Source organism: Leopardus geoffroyi, chromosome E1 (assembly GCF_018350155.1).
Source record: "Leopardus geoffroyi isolate Oge1 chromosome E1, O.geoffroyi_Oge1_pat1.0, whole genome shotgun sequence".
NCBI lineage: Eukaryota > Metazoa > Chordata > Mammalia > Carnivora > Felidae > Leopardus > Leopardus geoffroyi.
The window spans coordinates 38,969,120-38,984,020 of NC_059330.1; the positions used below are offsets into that span (position 1 = coordinate 38,969,120).

The window sequence follows — 14,901 nt, forward strand, 5'->3', positions numbered from 1 at the left end:
GATACAACTGTTCCCACTAGCAAGACTGTCTTTCCTGGAGAGAATGATCACTTTGACTGAAACATTGACACATCTGAGCAGCAAACACATCTCAGTGTTTCCTAAGCAATAATGCTACTTCGAAGTGTGGGGTGTCAACCAGAAGAGATACTTGAAGCTCCCCTGTCCTTGGCCCCATTAGTACCTCACCTTCCCAGAGCCACATTTCCTTTTCCCTTGTACTCTCCCCTCTCTCCCTCCACATTCTCCTTATGTGGTTATAAAGGTAGACAGGGGCCAGAATAGGGTGCAGCAAACAGATAGCAAACACATTTCCACATAGACTGCTACAGAGGTGAGTCACCGAAGCAGGCATCTGAGCCCTCTTCTCTACCTCTGACTTTGGCATCCACAGCTGGTGACAAGGGGAGGGGGCAGGGAGACCAGGGCCCTTTAAAGCACCATGGTATTTCCTTCAGGGGATGTATTAAGAATAGTTGGGTTCATATAACTTCGTACAGTGACAGATGGTAACTATGCTTATCATGGTGAGCACTTTGTAATGTATATAAATGTTGAATCACTATGTTGTAAAAAATAATAAATAGGGGCGCCTGGGTGGCGCAGTCGGTTAAGCGTCCAACTTCAGCCAGGTCACGATCTCACCGTCCGTGAGTTCGAGCCCCGCGTCGGGCTCTGGGCTGATGGCTCAGAGCCTGGAGCCTGTTTCCGATTCTGTGTCTCCCTCTCTCTCTGCCCCTCCCCCGTTCATGCTCTGTCTCTCTCTGTTCCAAAAATAAATAAACGTTGAAAAAAAAAATTTAAAAAAAAAATAATAATAATAAATAAAATAAAAAATTTTAATTAAAAAAATGAAAAAGAATGGATTAGTTCAATGAGAGTGGGGAAGACCTCTAAAGAAATTGTGTACAAACTACTTAGGAATAACATCCCACTTCTCCATTTACCTGCTTGAGCAATGTGTACTTCTAAGTATAGTCCTTCGAGAGTCATCCACCATCCTAGGCCAATGCTTCTGCAGTAGATGCTTTGGGGAACTGGAAGGAGGATTCTCCTTCCAGAGCCCAGGATCCCACTCACATCACAGGATCCAGGAGGTACATGGGCTGTCCTTGGCAGTGGAAGACTAGGTCTCAGATCATCCTCTTTCTGGCATGGGGGACTTCCTCCCGGGTTGGGGGTGGTGGCAGCCAGCACATGCTATGCCAAAGCCATCTTGTCCAACCTTTGCTATATTGCTGCTGGAGCCTACTGGTGGTTTTCTCTTCCAGGTCCAGGTCTGGCAACGACCTGTTGTCTGTCCTTGAGCCTGTGTAGGACGCAAATGCAGGGAAGTGTGTGTAGGGAGTGGGGGAGGGGGGGGGTACCTGTGTGCCTGCCTTTGTTTCCACCTATGACCACAAGCTCTAGCTCAAACTCTCTATCCAATGTCTCCCCATTTCTTGGGCCACGGAAGATCTCTGTGTAGCTGCCCAGGGAGGCCAGAGGCTCATGACAGTCCTTGTGAGCAGGATGGACCTCAGAGGAGCCATGGCCTGGGCAGACATTAGGGGCCATGTGTAGCTTCTAGGAGGCTTACATAAACACTGGCTGGGATGGGAAGGGAAGGTGGGGGGGTGTAATGGGCTGCCCAAGAAAAAAGCAACCCCCGCCCCTCTAGCTCATACTGCATGGAAAGAAGGAAAGCTCATTTTCCCTCCTCCCATCCCTCTCCTCTAGTCTGCAGCTGTGAGTTGGGCCGGAAAGACTGCAGTATCTTGGGGGAGGGGTGCAGGAGAAGGAGAGAGAGAGAGAGGATGAGACTTTGCGAATTTGGGATCCCCCCCCTCTTCTAAATTGGGGGGGTGAAGGGGGGAGAAGCAATTTGCCAAAGAGATTTTCAATGCCACAGGAAGGAGCTTTGGCTCATTAGAATGCGCAGTTTGCACCCTGAAAAAAAAAAATCTGTGCTGGTTGCAAAAATGCAGACGTGTGTAGGGGCCCAGCAGAGATTAAAAAAAAAAAAAAAAAAGCACTAGCTCTGCAATGCAGGATCTGCGAAGTTTTGGTGCGATGAGGAAATGTGGGTCGTGCTCACTTCATTTGCTTGTTCCTGGTAACCTACTGTCCGCCTGACTCCAGCACGGTCTCACATCCCAGCAAGAGGCACTGCTGCTCAGAAACGGGGTCACGGGCAGGGGGCCGGAGCAGAGGGCTGAAGTGGGGGGTTTGGGGTTAGTCCTGAGAGAAGGACTCTATGGGGCTGGGAGGGCCAGGTGGATGGGAGGGGACACTTCCATGAGGCATGGAGGCTGAGCTTTTTCACACTAGTGTTTGTTCTCCAGCCGGACAGGGGTTAGTGTGAAATTCTTCCAGATCCCCCCAGCCCCCCACCCTGCCCTCAGTGCCACCCTATCCCCCATTGGCAAAGAGACTTTCCTTCTCCTGTCCCGCAGACCACTGCTGCAGAAAGAACCCTGGCTTCGTGTCCCTGACCCCACAAATCCCTGAACTCTCTTTGTTCTAATCCTGGAATAGGCACTTGCTGCATGTATGTGTGGCATCCTCCTTCCTAGAAAAAGGGGACCAGGCAGTCTGATTTGGGGAACCCAGGCTGCAGGGATACCAAGTCTTGGCCCTGGGCTGACATTAGCACATCAACTCCAAGGGTAGGGTGGCCACTCTGTGCTCTTGGCTTGGGGAGGCCCTTTGTCATCTGGGGCCTAAGGCCCTGGGCTGTATATACGCCAAGAGGCTGCCTGGGAGGAGAATATGCCTGGGGAAACCTTGTTTCTTTCCTGGGTATTTGCTCCCCCAGTGACTCAGGAGAAACAAAAGGAGGCAAAAGCAGAATAAAAAGCTGGGAGATAAGGAGAAGGGAGCCTAGTGCCCTTTTGCTCCTTCCCCATCTTTTCTCCTGTTTTTCTGGCCCATGGAGGACAGGGCCGAGGGTGTTTGTGCCGGCAAGGCTCACGCGGGCTGCAGGGTCACATGGCCTGGGCATGTGCAGCCTGCTCCATTTCTACCACAACAACTCGCTCATAAACAGCCCGGCTGCTGCGGCGGTGGTGGCGGAGACATGTGCGAGCGAGGGGGTGGGGCACGTGGCCCTGCCCAAGCCAAGGGAAGGCTCTCTCTGAGCCCTGCCTCTCCCCTCCCCAGGCTGGTGCTGCCTCGCCACAGGAAATTCCTAGTGCTCCTTTGCTGCTGCTGCAAAACATGTTTTTGGGAAGTGACTTTTAACAAGGATGGAGTCGACAGACCATTTTAAATGACATAGAAGAGATAATCAGTCTGACACAGACTTCTTCTCACCCTTGCCCTATCTTTCTTAGATCCCTATACATGTTGGGGTTGAGGGCTGAGCAGGAGTCACATGTTTTCAATTCTCACCTGTTTCTTCCTCTTAAACTACGTAATATTGGAAACCAACCAGGTCCCCATGGTGAGCACTGGGGCAAGGGGCTGTGCTTCCCTAACACAGTGGTTCTCAGGATCCACTGGTGGTCCAGGATTAGTAGTGGGGTCAGCATCACCTGTTAGAAATACAAATTCTCAGGTCCCGCCCCAGGCCTACTGAATCAGAAACTCTGGGAGTAGAGCCCAGCAATCTGGGTTGTCACCAGCCCTGCAGGTGATTCAGACGCATGCTGAGGTCTGAGAAGCACTGCTCTGAGGTCTTTGTTCCCTAGCAAATCAGTCCTGCAGGATCTAGCCCAGGATCCACTTTCCCCTTTTGTGCTTCTTCATCTAAGTTTGGCCAGAGAGCACAACCAGATTCAGTTTGACAGTATAAAAAGCGTTTATCGAGTGCCTACTGTGTGCGAGGATTCTGGAAATGAGAGCAGGTGAGTAGTAGGAAAAGGGAGGGGATGGTACTAGGGAAGAATAAAGAAAGTGAAGGCTAGGGAGGTAATTATTTATCCTTTCTCCATCTTATCTACTTTTCTCCCTGTTGTGAAGCTTTATTTAGAACAGTTGATTGTGGTTTAAATTGTTAGGAGGCTGGAAGTAGAAATTGGTCCTTTGTCTATTTATGCTGGCCATGAGAACCCCAAGCTAGTTAGAGCCATAGGTCCTTGACTCCCCATGCATAACTAAGAGAATACGAGCACCATGCACATGCACATGCACATGCACACGCACACACACACACGCACACGCGCGTGCGCGCACACACACACACACACACGCTCCTGTGGATCTCAGAGACAGGGGTAGGGAGAGCCAAGAAAAGGAAAGAGGTCCCAGAGGGTTGGAAGTACCCCAGGCAAAATGAGTTTAACAGATAACAAGCAGGAAAAGTCTTTCAATGGGGGAGGGTGGGGACAATTCTGGCCTACTCCAGCTTCCTGAGACCCAGAAACTGTGACCAGAGGAAGCAGAGGGTCTCTAAGGCAAATCACAAAGGCTCCTGAGAATGAAACCTGCACCAAACCAAGGCGAAATGGGGGAATGGACTTCAGATCAGAAGGGCTTCCTTTCACAGGCAAACAGGACAAGGGTAAGGCACAGCCCCTCTCCTGTGACCTCTTCTCCTCCATCACACATTGTCCCTTAAGAGCAGAGCTCCCATTACTGTCTCAACCATGACTCGTTGACTCCTGGCCTCTCCCTGCTTCAGCTTCATTTTTTTCTTTAATTTTTTAATGCTAATCTATTTTTGAGAGAGAGAGACAGAGAGTGAGGGAGTCACAGAATTCGAAGCAGGCTCCAGGCTCTGAGCCGTCAGCACAAAGCCGGATGCAAGGCTCGAACTCATGAACCGTGAGATCATGACCTGAGTTGAAGTCAGACGCTTAACAGATTGAGCCACCCAGGTGCTGCCCCCCCCCCCCCCAGTTCATTTTTTGAGGAATACGCTTTCCTCTGGTTCTCACAGAGATCTTTCTCTCACTTCTCTCTGCAAGGGTTCCTCTCTGTGCCTGAAAGGCTTTGGGCTCAAGGAGCAGACAGCCCTGCAGGCTCAGCCGCAGTGACCTACATCAGCTCTCCCCTAGGTCCTGGGTGTGGGGGCTGAGGTTTCAAGATAGGAACTTGGGAATCTGGCACAGGTCTGCAGATGACGTCAGGGAGACAGGCTGCAAAAGTGGCACTGAGGGACTGCAAGGCAGGGGGTACTGCAGGACTGAGTTCTCACTTTGTCATTTGTGGACAACGGCAGAAGACAATCCAAACCTCATATACAAAAACATTTCTGAGCAGTGACCTCTTGGATAGGAGCCAGAGGTCTCTGACAGGTCTGACCTCTATTCGCTAGATTTGGAAGTGGTTTCTGCCTGCTCCCCATTCTTGCTGAACTCACCCTAGTCTGCTGCATCTGGCTGGAAAGATTACCTTGGCCTTGATGTGGACCAGTGAGTTCAGATTTCAGCTGATTTATTTCAGGATATGAAGGCTGAGGAGAGGTGGTCAGATATGCAGAAATCTACTCCGAAGCTTTACTATATAGAGACCCATGTAATTTTTTTAGATCTGAGGTTCTGAGAAGGATCCAGAGGAAGCCCCACAACCAAATTATCATTTACAAACCCCCTTACCTCAGGACCCTGGCAGGTGAACCTCTCCTTCCAGCTACAGGCTCCTGGCACAGGAAGGCAGGTTCTGAAATAGGTGTTTTCCCTCTCTCTCACTGTAAACCACATATTTAGCATGCCCATCGCCTCCAGATTGTGGATGTTTTGCCCTGGCAAGGAAATGCTATTGTAGGGGGAGAAATTAGGTGGTGGTGACAGAGAATGATAGATTAGATGAGCCTTTTACTTAGCTGGGGGGGGGGGGGGGGGGGGGGAGGGAGGGAGAGAGGGCGTGTGAGCGAACGAGCCCGAGCTCATGAAGGGGAGGGAGAGCACGCAGGCAGTGCCGGACTGGATGGCTCTCTCTCTCCAAAGGGCTTCCCCTCCGCCAAGCCCCACCCCCAAAGCCCAGGAAGTCCACAGCCTGGCACCCAGCCAGGGTGAGAGCATTCCTCAGGACTCTGACAGGCTGGGGGGTTGGGGGGAGATAGTGGTGGTGCTCCCACCCAGAGGACAGCGAGAAGGGAAGGAAACACGCGGGGGAGGAAATGACCACAGAGAAGAGGGTGAGGGTAAGAGGTGGGGAGCTAGTTCCCAGCGCCACAAATCCTTTTTAGAGAGAAGGGTTGAGGCTGGATGCCTTCCCAACGGCCATGCGAAGGGTCTGCAGCTTCAGAGCAGATGACCTCCAGGTCACCTCTCTGAGCAGGGTTGTCAATGACGTCTCACGCTGTCCTCTGGAGGTTCTCTCTCTTCCTTTCTTACTCTGGGGCTGTGGTTGAGCTCGGGAGACCCAGAGTGGCGAAACTCTGGAACTGCAGCTGGGCAGGGGGAGGAGCTCAACGCGTCTCCCTCCGTCTTTCCACCAGGGCCCCTCCCTTTTCCTCCGCTAGGCCCGGGACTCTGGAAATAGCACCTGGTAATGGGAGTGTTGACAGATGCTGAGTTATAGGAGAGCAAGTGTCCCTCGTCTTTAATGTTCTAGCTTAACTCGCTTTTTGGCTCTTTCCCTTGAAAATAGGCGCCCTAGGACTCCTCCCACTCCCTTCCATACATTGCTCCTTAACATGCCCCTGGATAGCCTGCTACTTGGCTATAATAAAGTCTCCCTCTTTGAGCCCCAGGACCCATAGCCTCTTGGACCTCTATGACTTTGAAGGACAAATGGCCCTGTGATAATTGTGATTTTATTTTTTATTTTTAAAAAATTTTATTCTGAGAGATAGAGAACAAGTGGGGAGGGGCTGAGAGAGAGGGAGACAGAATCTCAAGCAGGCTCTGCACTGTCAGCGCGGAGCCCCATGAGGGGCTTGAACCCATGAACACTGGGATCATGACCTGAGCCAAAATCAAGAGTTAGACGATCAACCAACAGAGCCACCCAGGCATCCTGATACTTCTGATTTTAAATTTACCATTCCCTACTCTTCCTTCCATGAGCACTGCCTGATAGATAACTCTTTCTCCTGGTCAGCTTCCAAACACATGCCTTCCATCACCCCAATTTCCCATGTAACCTCTCAACCTCACATCTCATGTGGGGGAAAGGAGTGGGAAGGAAAATGGACAAAGCTAGGTCAGAATTGTTCTCCAAGGAAAACCAGTTCTCTCTGTTCGGTTTCATTTGACCTATACTCCAGCTTTTCCTGGTTAGTCCTCTTGTTCCTTGCTGCCCTCCTCACCTCTCCCTCCAACATGATCCCCTGTGCTGTTCCCATCCAGGGAAAATGTCCTTAATGCTGAGAAAAAAGACTCCACTTTGGTAATAATTTATGTCAGCTCTCGAGGAATACCAACTCACAGAGGAATAACTGCTTCCAGTGTTGTTGGGGAAGGGGAGGTGGTGGAGGAGGCAAGAAGCAAAACATTCACTCTAGGAGAGGCCGTGTTCCCATTATCCAGCCGGTAATTAAGGAACTCTTGGTTCTTTTCTGGTATCTGCGGATCTCAGCTCTGCCAAGAACAACGAAGAACTTTAAGGGAAATAGGAGTTGGAGTAGAGGTAACCAACTGTGCAGTGAGGGACTAAAACTTTACCCAACTCCACCTCCAAAGTCGTTTTCTTTGATGATATCCCTTCTCTTTAATTGCCTGTTTTATTTACTTTTATTTTTTAAGTTTATTTATTTTTTTAGAGAGAGAAAGAGCACGTGAGCAGGGAAGAGAGAATCTCAAGCAGACTCTGCACGGTCAGAAGGAGCCCAACCCTCCGGCTCAAACCCACGAACCAAAAGATCATGACCTGGGCTGAAATCAAGAGCAGGAGGACCTACCAAGTGAGCCACCCAGGCACCCCACCTCATCTTTTAAATTGCATGATCCTTAATGTTATTAAGCAGTGAGCTACACGGCATGAAATCATTTTAAGTAGATACAGTCACATTCCCTTCTTGCACTGCACACCTCAATCAACTTTTCTCTTCCTCCCCAGGTTGCTGCCCCACATTCACCCTGAAGGGGGCACTTTTGTTCAGTCATTGGTGCCAGAGAAAAGGGAGTCCCAGGAAGGAAACATAACAATTGGTCACGTGTTGGGGGGGTTCTCGAAGGGGTTGCTGGGACAGGGAAGGGAGGTCCACGTGGAGTGGGCGGAGCCTGCTGAAAGTTTTGGCGGGGCTGGCAATAGGAGAAAAATACCCAAATTTGAGTTGTGATTTTACTAAAAAGAAAAAAAAGGGGCAGCAGAGAGGGTGTGTCCTGCCCTCAGAGAGGGCCCTGCAGAGGGGGAGAAGGGGAGCGGCACACGCGCGTCCTGCTCGCGGAGGCCTGGAACGCAGGGTAGAGTTTCTGCCAGAAAGAGCTCTGAGCCATATCGGGCTTCGGAGCCGGAAACCTCCGTGGCTCCATGCTGGTTTCCCATCCCCCATCCTCTCGGAGAAGGGAAAGGTGGCCTCTCCCCCATGGTCTCATTTCGGAGCCATGTGGAGCTGGGCTAATGCCAGCCACGCAACCCCAGTCTTTATTTACCTTTCCAAGAGCCTCAGGAAGTCGCCCAGATGAAGCCTCTCTCCTTGGGGAGAAGCCAAAACAAGCCTCTTTTTACTACCTAGTTCTGCCCTACTGTTAGCTGGAAAACAGAGCTTCATACAGTCTTTAAACTGGAAGGGCCTTAGTGATGATCTACTTCAATTTTTTTTTCTGGTCTAGGAAAACCAACACCCAGACAGGTAACAGGGCTTACTACCTGCTCTTTCCACACCATAGACACTCAGTTCCAAGAATGTAGGTCATAGAAATGGAATTCGCCATCCTAAATCCTTAGAGTAGTGATAGTATTGGCTTTAACTCCATCCATACCCTTAGCCAGAGGGCAAAAGGAAATGATCATTAGCCCATTATGGATAAAAAAGGCAGAGGATTGTTTAGGGACTTGATTTATGGGTCCTACGGTTTTCCTAAGTGCTCTCAACAGTGGGCAGCTCCACCTTTCTCCCTCTGCACCTTTACTGTTTGGTATCAGGGCCCTTATATGTCTTAGTTCAGGGATTACCACAGTTTAAAAATCTAATGGTTTGGAAGCAAGAATTCTTAGAAGAGCTTCTTTCCCCAGGATTAAGTTTTCTGGTGATTTATTTACCTCGTCCTGTGACTTGAGATCAAGATCAGACCTCCAAATCCAAAAAGTCCAGACTTTTGGCTTTGGAGGAGAAAAGCATGTTTACTTAGTCTGGAGTAGTGAAATCTTAGACTTTGGATTTCAGAGCTGTAAAATTTCCAGGAAAAAAAAAAAAAAGTGGGGGGACTGATGTAGAATTGCCAGTGTTCTATTTTGCCAAGTAAGGACATTAAAAAAACTACTACCACCAATTACTATTTATTATCACCATCATTTCACAAAAGGAAGTACATTTTAGCACACACAAAATAGGAAACATATAATGTCAGAATAAATAACAGAATAAATAACAGTTCTAAGCCACCCTGCATTGATTCACATGAGTACTGCATAGTGCTTTGTTTTTTGTTTTTTCCATTTTGTTGTAGATTGGTTCCAGTTTGGTCTACTGGTCTCTAGACCAGTGGTAGCAAACTGCAGCCTGAGTGCCAAATCCAGCCCAATGCTTCTTTTTGTATTTGCCCCAAGCTAAACAAAGCTAAGCATTTTTGTTTTTTTTTTTTTTTAATTTTGTCTTTATTTAAATTCTACACCCAGTGTGGGGCTTGAACTCACAACCCCAGGATCGAGAGTCACATGCTCTATGGCCTGAGCCAGCCAGGTGCCCCTAAGTTAAGAAATTTTTTTTAATTTTAATTTTTTAAAGAGACTTTTGGGGTGCCTGGGTGGCTCAGTCGATTAAGTGTCCAACTTCGGCTAAGGTCGCCATCTCATTGTTCGTGAGTTCGAGCCCCATGACAGGATCTGGGCAGACAGCTTCAGATTCTGTCTCCCTCTCTCTCTGTGCCCCTCCCCCACTTGCCCTGTCTCTCTGTCTCTCTGTCTCAAAATATACATTAAAAAAAAATTGTTTTTTAAAGACTTTTGGGACACCTGGGTGGCTCAGTAGGTTTAAGTGTCCAACTCTTAATTTCGACTCGGGTCATGATATCACAGTTTGTGAGTTTGAGCCCAGTGTTGGGCTCTGTGGTGACAGCATGGAGCCTGCTCGGTATTTTATCTCTCCTTCTCTCTCTGCTTCTCCCCTGCTCACATTCTTTTCTCTCTCCCTTTCAAAATAAATAAGTAAACATTTTATTTTTTTTTATTTTTTTATTTTTTTTTTAAATTTTTTTTTTCAACGTTTATTTATTTTTGGGACAGAGAGAGACAGAGCATGAACGGGGGAGGGGCAGAGAGAGAGGGAGACACAGAATCGGAGACAGGTTCCAGGCTCTGAGCCATCAGCCCAGAGCCTGACGCGGGGCTCGAACTCACGGACCGCGAGATCGTGACCTGGCCGAAGTCGGAAGCTTAACCGACTGTGCCACCCAGGCGCCCCATGTAAACATTTTAAAAAAACACAAATTTTGGGGTGCTTGGGTGGTTCAGTCAATTGTCTCATTTTGGATCAGGTCGTGATCTTGAGGCTCATGAGTTCAAGCCCCATATCGGGCTCTCTGCTATCAGCCTGCTTCGTATCCTCTGTCTCCTTCTCTCTCTGCCTCTTCTCTGCTTGTGCTAGCTTGCACACTGTCTTTCTAAAATAAACATTGGAAAAACACATTTACTTATTTATTTGAGAGAGAAAGAGAGCCAGAGTGGGGAGAGGGGCAGATGGGGGGCGGAGAGAGAAAGAGAGGATCTCGAGCAGGCTCCATGCTCAGCACAGAGCCCAATGCAGAGCTCAATCCCACGACCCTGGGATCGTGACCTGAGCTGAAGTCAAGAGTTGGATGTTCAACCGACTGAGCCACCCAGGCGCCCTAAGAATTTTTAAATAGTTGAAAAATCTAAAATAATATTTCACGACACATGAGAACTATGTGAAATTCAAATTTCAGGGTCCCTAAATAAAATGTTATTGGGGGCGCCTGGGTGGCGCAGTCGGTTGAGCGTCCGACTTCAGCCAGGTCACGATCTCGTGGTCCGTGAGTTCGAGCCCCGCGTCAGGCTCTGGGCTGATGGCTCAGAGCCTGGAGCCTGTTTCCAATTCTGTGTCTCCCTCTCTCTCTGCCCCTCCCCCGTTCATGCTCTGTCTCTCTCTGTCCCAAAAATAAATAAACGTTGAAAAAAAAAAAATTAAAATGTTATTGAATGGTGGAACTGTGATTGCGGCTTGCAGTCTCATGCCAGAGCCTTTGTTTTTAACTGTTGAGTCTCCCATCTGCCTTAAAAAAAAAAAAAAAAAAAAAAAATGTATTTATTTGCACAAGCAGGGAAGTGGCAGATAGGGAGAGAATCCCAAGCAGGGTCCGTGCTGTCGAGCAGAGTCTGATGATGTGGGGCTCGATCCCACAAACTGTGAGATCTTGACCTGAGCTGAAATCAAGAGTTGGACGCTCAACTGAGCCACCCAGGTGCCACCACTTGCCTTTCCCTCTGTATCTCCACAACCGTGGTACTTTACATTAACAGTCATCATAAGCCACCCTTATTCATTCACATGTCTTTTGCAACACAATAGCAGAGTTGAATAGTGTAAGAGCCCCTATGACTGTCAAAGCCTAAAATATTTCCTGTCTGGCCCTTTAAGAATAGGAAGGCCAAGGGGTGCCTGGCTGGCTCAGTTGGTGGAGCATAAGACTCTTGATCTCAGGTTGTGAGTTTGAGCAATGGTTGGGTGCAGAGATTACTTAAAAAACAAAAACAAAAACAAACAAACAAACCCCAAAAATTGGTCAGCCAACTCTGGAAAGTTTTCAAACTTGAGGGGCATCAGAATCACATGGAAGGCTTGTTAAAACACAGACTGCTGAGTCTCACCCCAGCATTTATGATTCTTTAAATCTAGAGTGAGAGGCCTGAGAATTTGCATTTCTAACAAGTTCCCAGTGACGCTGATGATGTGGGACCGCATACCACCAGTATCCTAGATTAACCACGTGTCATCTCACACTTAGGGTAACAGCCTTCAAATTGGCCTCCTGCCTTAGGTGCAAAGATATAAATATTGAAATTAGCTTTCAAAAACAAATCTGGCCATTCTCCACTTTGCTGGAAATCCTTTGATGCTTCACCTTGGCTGAGAAATTATCCATTCCTTAGCTAGGCCTCATAATCTGTTCTCAACCTACCTTACCTGCTTTATCCCCTATACTCTCCACTATCCAAACTAAACTCCAGCCAAGTTCTCTCATTTACTCCAATCTATCCTTTTATCCTATGCCTTTGTAATGCTCTCACTTCTGTTTGAGAGGTCTTCCTATGGTCTCAACCTTTAAGATCCGCCTCAGTTGCCACTTCCTCAATTCCTTCCAGATGGTATATTCTATCTTCTCTGTACTCCCAGACCTTATTCTTCCCTAGGTTTCATTTTTACTATATTAATGTTAAAACTGTCACTGTCAACCAAGCTAAAGGTCAAGGGAAGATGCTTTCTCTTAATATATCTACATAGCTCATTTATTCATTCAATGAATGTGCCAACTTTGTGCCAGGTATGGTTCTAGGTGCTGAAGGTATAGCAGTGAAAAAACATGAAGCTTATATTCTAGTGGGAGAAGATATGAACAAGGTAAATTACATGTTTAAAAGTATTAAGCACAAAGAAGAAAAATAAAGCAGAAAAGGAAGGGAGGGAGTTTGGAGGGGTATGTGAGTTCACATAGGGTGACCAGAGAAGGTCTGATGAAGAGATGATACTCAGTTAAGAACTGAAGAAGTGATAGGAGGGCAGGTGGATATTGGAAAGAAGAATGATCCGAGTGGAGGGAATAGCAAGGCAAAAGGATGTGAGCAGGCAAATACCAGGCGTGTCTGAAGGACGGTAAAGAGAGGAGTGTGGCAGGAGGGGAGTGAATAGGGGAGAGAAGAGTAAAAGTTGAAGTCAGAGAGCAGTGGCCAGAGGGCCACATCCTGTAGGCTGTAATAATGATTTTGTTCTTCTTCCAAGTAAGATGGGAAGCCATGAGAGGATTTTGAGCAGAGAAAGAACATGATCTCACTCATGTCTTATCAGGATCACTATGGCTGCTGTGCTGAGAACAGATTTGAGGCAAAGGTTGAAACTGAGAGACTAATTACAAGGTTACAGCAATAAAAAGGTGTGATACGACTATAACTTAGACTAAGGTGGAAGTTGTGGAGGTGTGTGAAGATGTGGGATTCTGGACATGTATTTTGAAGGGCAGTGGGATTGGAGATTGAGTGGGTATTAGGTGAGAGAGAAAAAGAAGGCTGTAGAAGCAGGGTCTGGAGGAGGGAAATTCAGGAGTGAGATCTTAGTAAGTCTGAAATGCTGATTAGACATCTAAATGGATATGTCTCCTAGACAATTGGATATATGATTAGGAGAGGAGTCCAGGAAGAAGATATAAATTTGGGAGTTGTCAATGTAGAGATGGTATTGAAAGTCTAGACACTGAAAAAGAACACCATATTCCATGTGCCTCCCACCACACCCACCTTTATTGGTATCCCTAACCCCAATGCTTCCTTTGCAGATCTTAGGCCATACAGTCTGGTGGAAGAGGGCTGGGGCTCTCTTGGCATCTTAACACATGCACACCCACTTGTTTAAAATTTTCAGTGCTTCATGCTTTGGGCCCACAAGGCTGAGACATAGTTCTAATTAGAGGTTTTCACATCAGGCCAAAGAATGTTAGTCATCTCCATCTTCATATGGATTGAAAAAAAAAAATACACCTCAACAGAAAAACAATCAATTAAAACTACTTAAAAGTTTTTCCACGAGGAACTGAAGACTTGTTGCCTAAGTTGCATGGAAAGTGAGACACACAAATACACACACACACACACACTGAACACTGAGAGATAGGAAGAAGTGTTCCACATAAGAGAATATGCAAAGTATTCCTATTCCCAGTAAAGACAGAAATCCCTGGGGCTGGCTCTGGCCGAGGAGAAAGTGAATCTTGATCTTGGGATGGTGAGTTCAATCCCCACATTGGGTGTGGAAACTACTAAAATAAAATAAAATAAATAAACCTAAAAAAAAGATGATAAAAATCCTTCCGAGATTTCCTTTTTGCTTCGACCCTTCGTGAACCTCCAGCAGATGCTAGAAGTGACTTAAGAAGACTGGGGAGATGGCCCTTGGGAAAGAACTGTCGGTAGTTGGCAATACTTCATTCTAGGGAGGTTGTGGCAAGAACTCCCTAGGCAGCAGACATCATGGATTTTCCTCCCTCTGGGAACCAGAGGTCCCTCAGTTTCTGGTCTGAATCCCTTAGAGACAAAGAACTTCATTATCTCCCAGACCAGAGTGGGGCTGCTGGGGAGTGGAAGGGGTGGAGGGGTTAGAATTCTACCCCCAGGAAACACCCACAGGCTCAGACAGGAGCCCGAATCCTGACTCTGGTCCAGGAGGCGTGCGGTGCTGCTGCGGGGGCCGCGGGGCCCCTCCGGCGAGGGCCGGGCCGGCTGCCAAGGTGCCCGGGGAAGGGGCCGCCCAGCGCAGGCCGGGTACGTGGAGCGCTCCGTACACTGCCTCGAAGGGCACGTCTGCTCCTGAAGCCCCCTGCCCTCCTCTCCGCTCCATTCTCTCGCGTTCCCTTTTCCCGGGGAACCTCCGCATTCTCCATCTTCCCAAAGCCGCCCTCGCCTTTTCTTCCCTCCCCCGACCCTCCCCCGAGTAACCCCCTCCCTCCGCAGCCCACCTTCGCCTCGCTCCTCCGCGGGCTCCTGGGTCCTCGCCCCTCATCCCTGGCCTCCCCTCGCCGGCCCCCAGCGCCCAGGGCCTCCGCGGCCCCCTCCCCGCCCCCCTCGAGGCTGCGGCGGCCCCTTTCACAATAGCGCGGCCCGCCTCCCTCCTCTAGCTCCCGGTTCGCTCCCGCCCGCTCCCCGCCT

At 48.6% G+C, this 14,901-nt stretch overlaps 1 long non-coding RNA gene across 1 annotated transcript; it reads right to left on the bottom strand.

Annotated features, from left to right (window-relative positions):
- Nucleotides 1-836: 836 nt before the first annotated feature.
- On the bottom strand, nucleotides 837-7,442 carry LOC123603612. Its single transcript, XR_006714958.1, has 3 exons — nucleotides 7,297-7,442; nucleotides 5,520-6,411; nucleotides 837-1,309 (listed from the first exon to the last, which is right to left on the bottom strand). It is a non-coding gene; the product is annotated as an uncharacterized LOC123603612 (long non-coding RNA).
- Nucleotides 7,443-14,901: the final 7,459 nt, after the last annotated feature.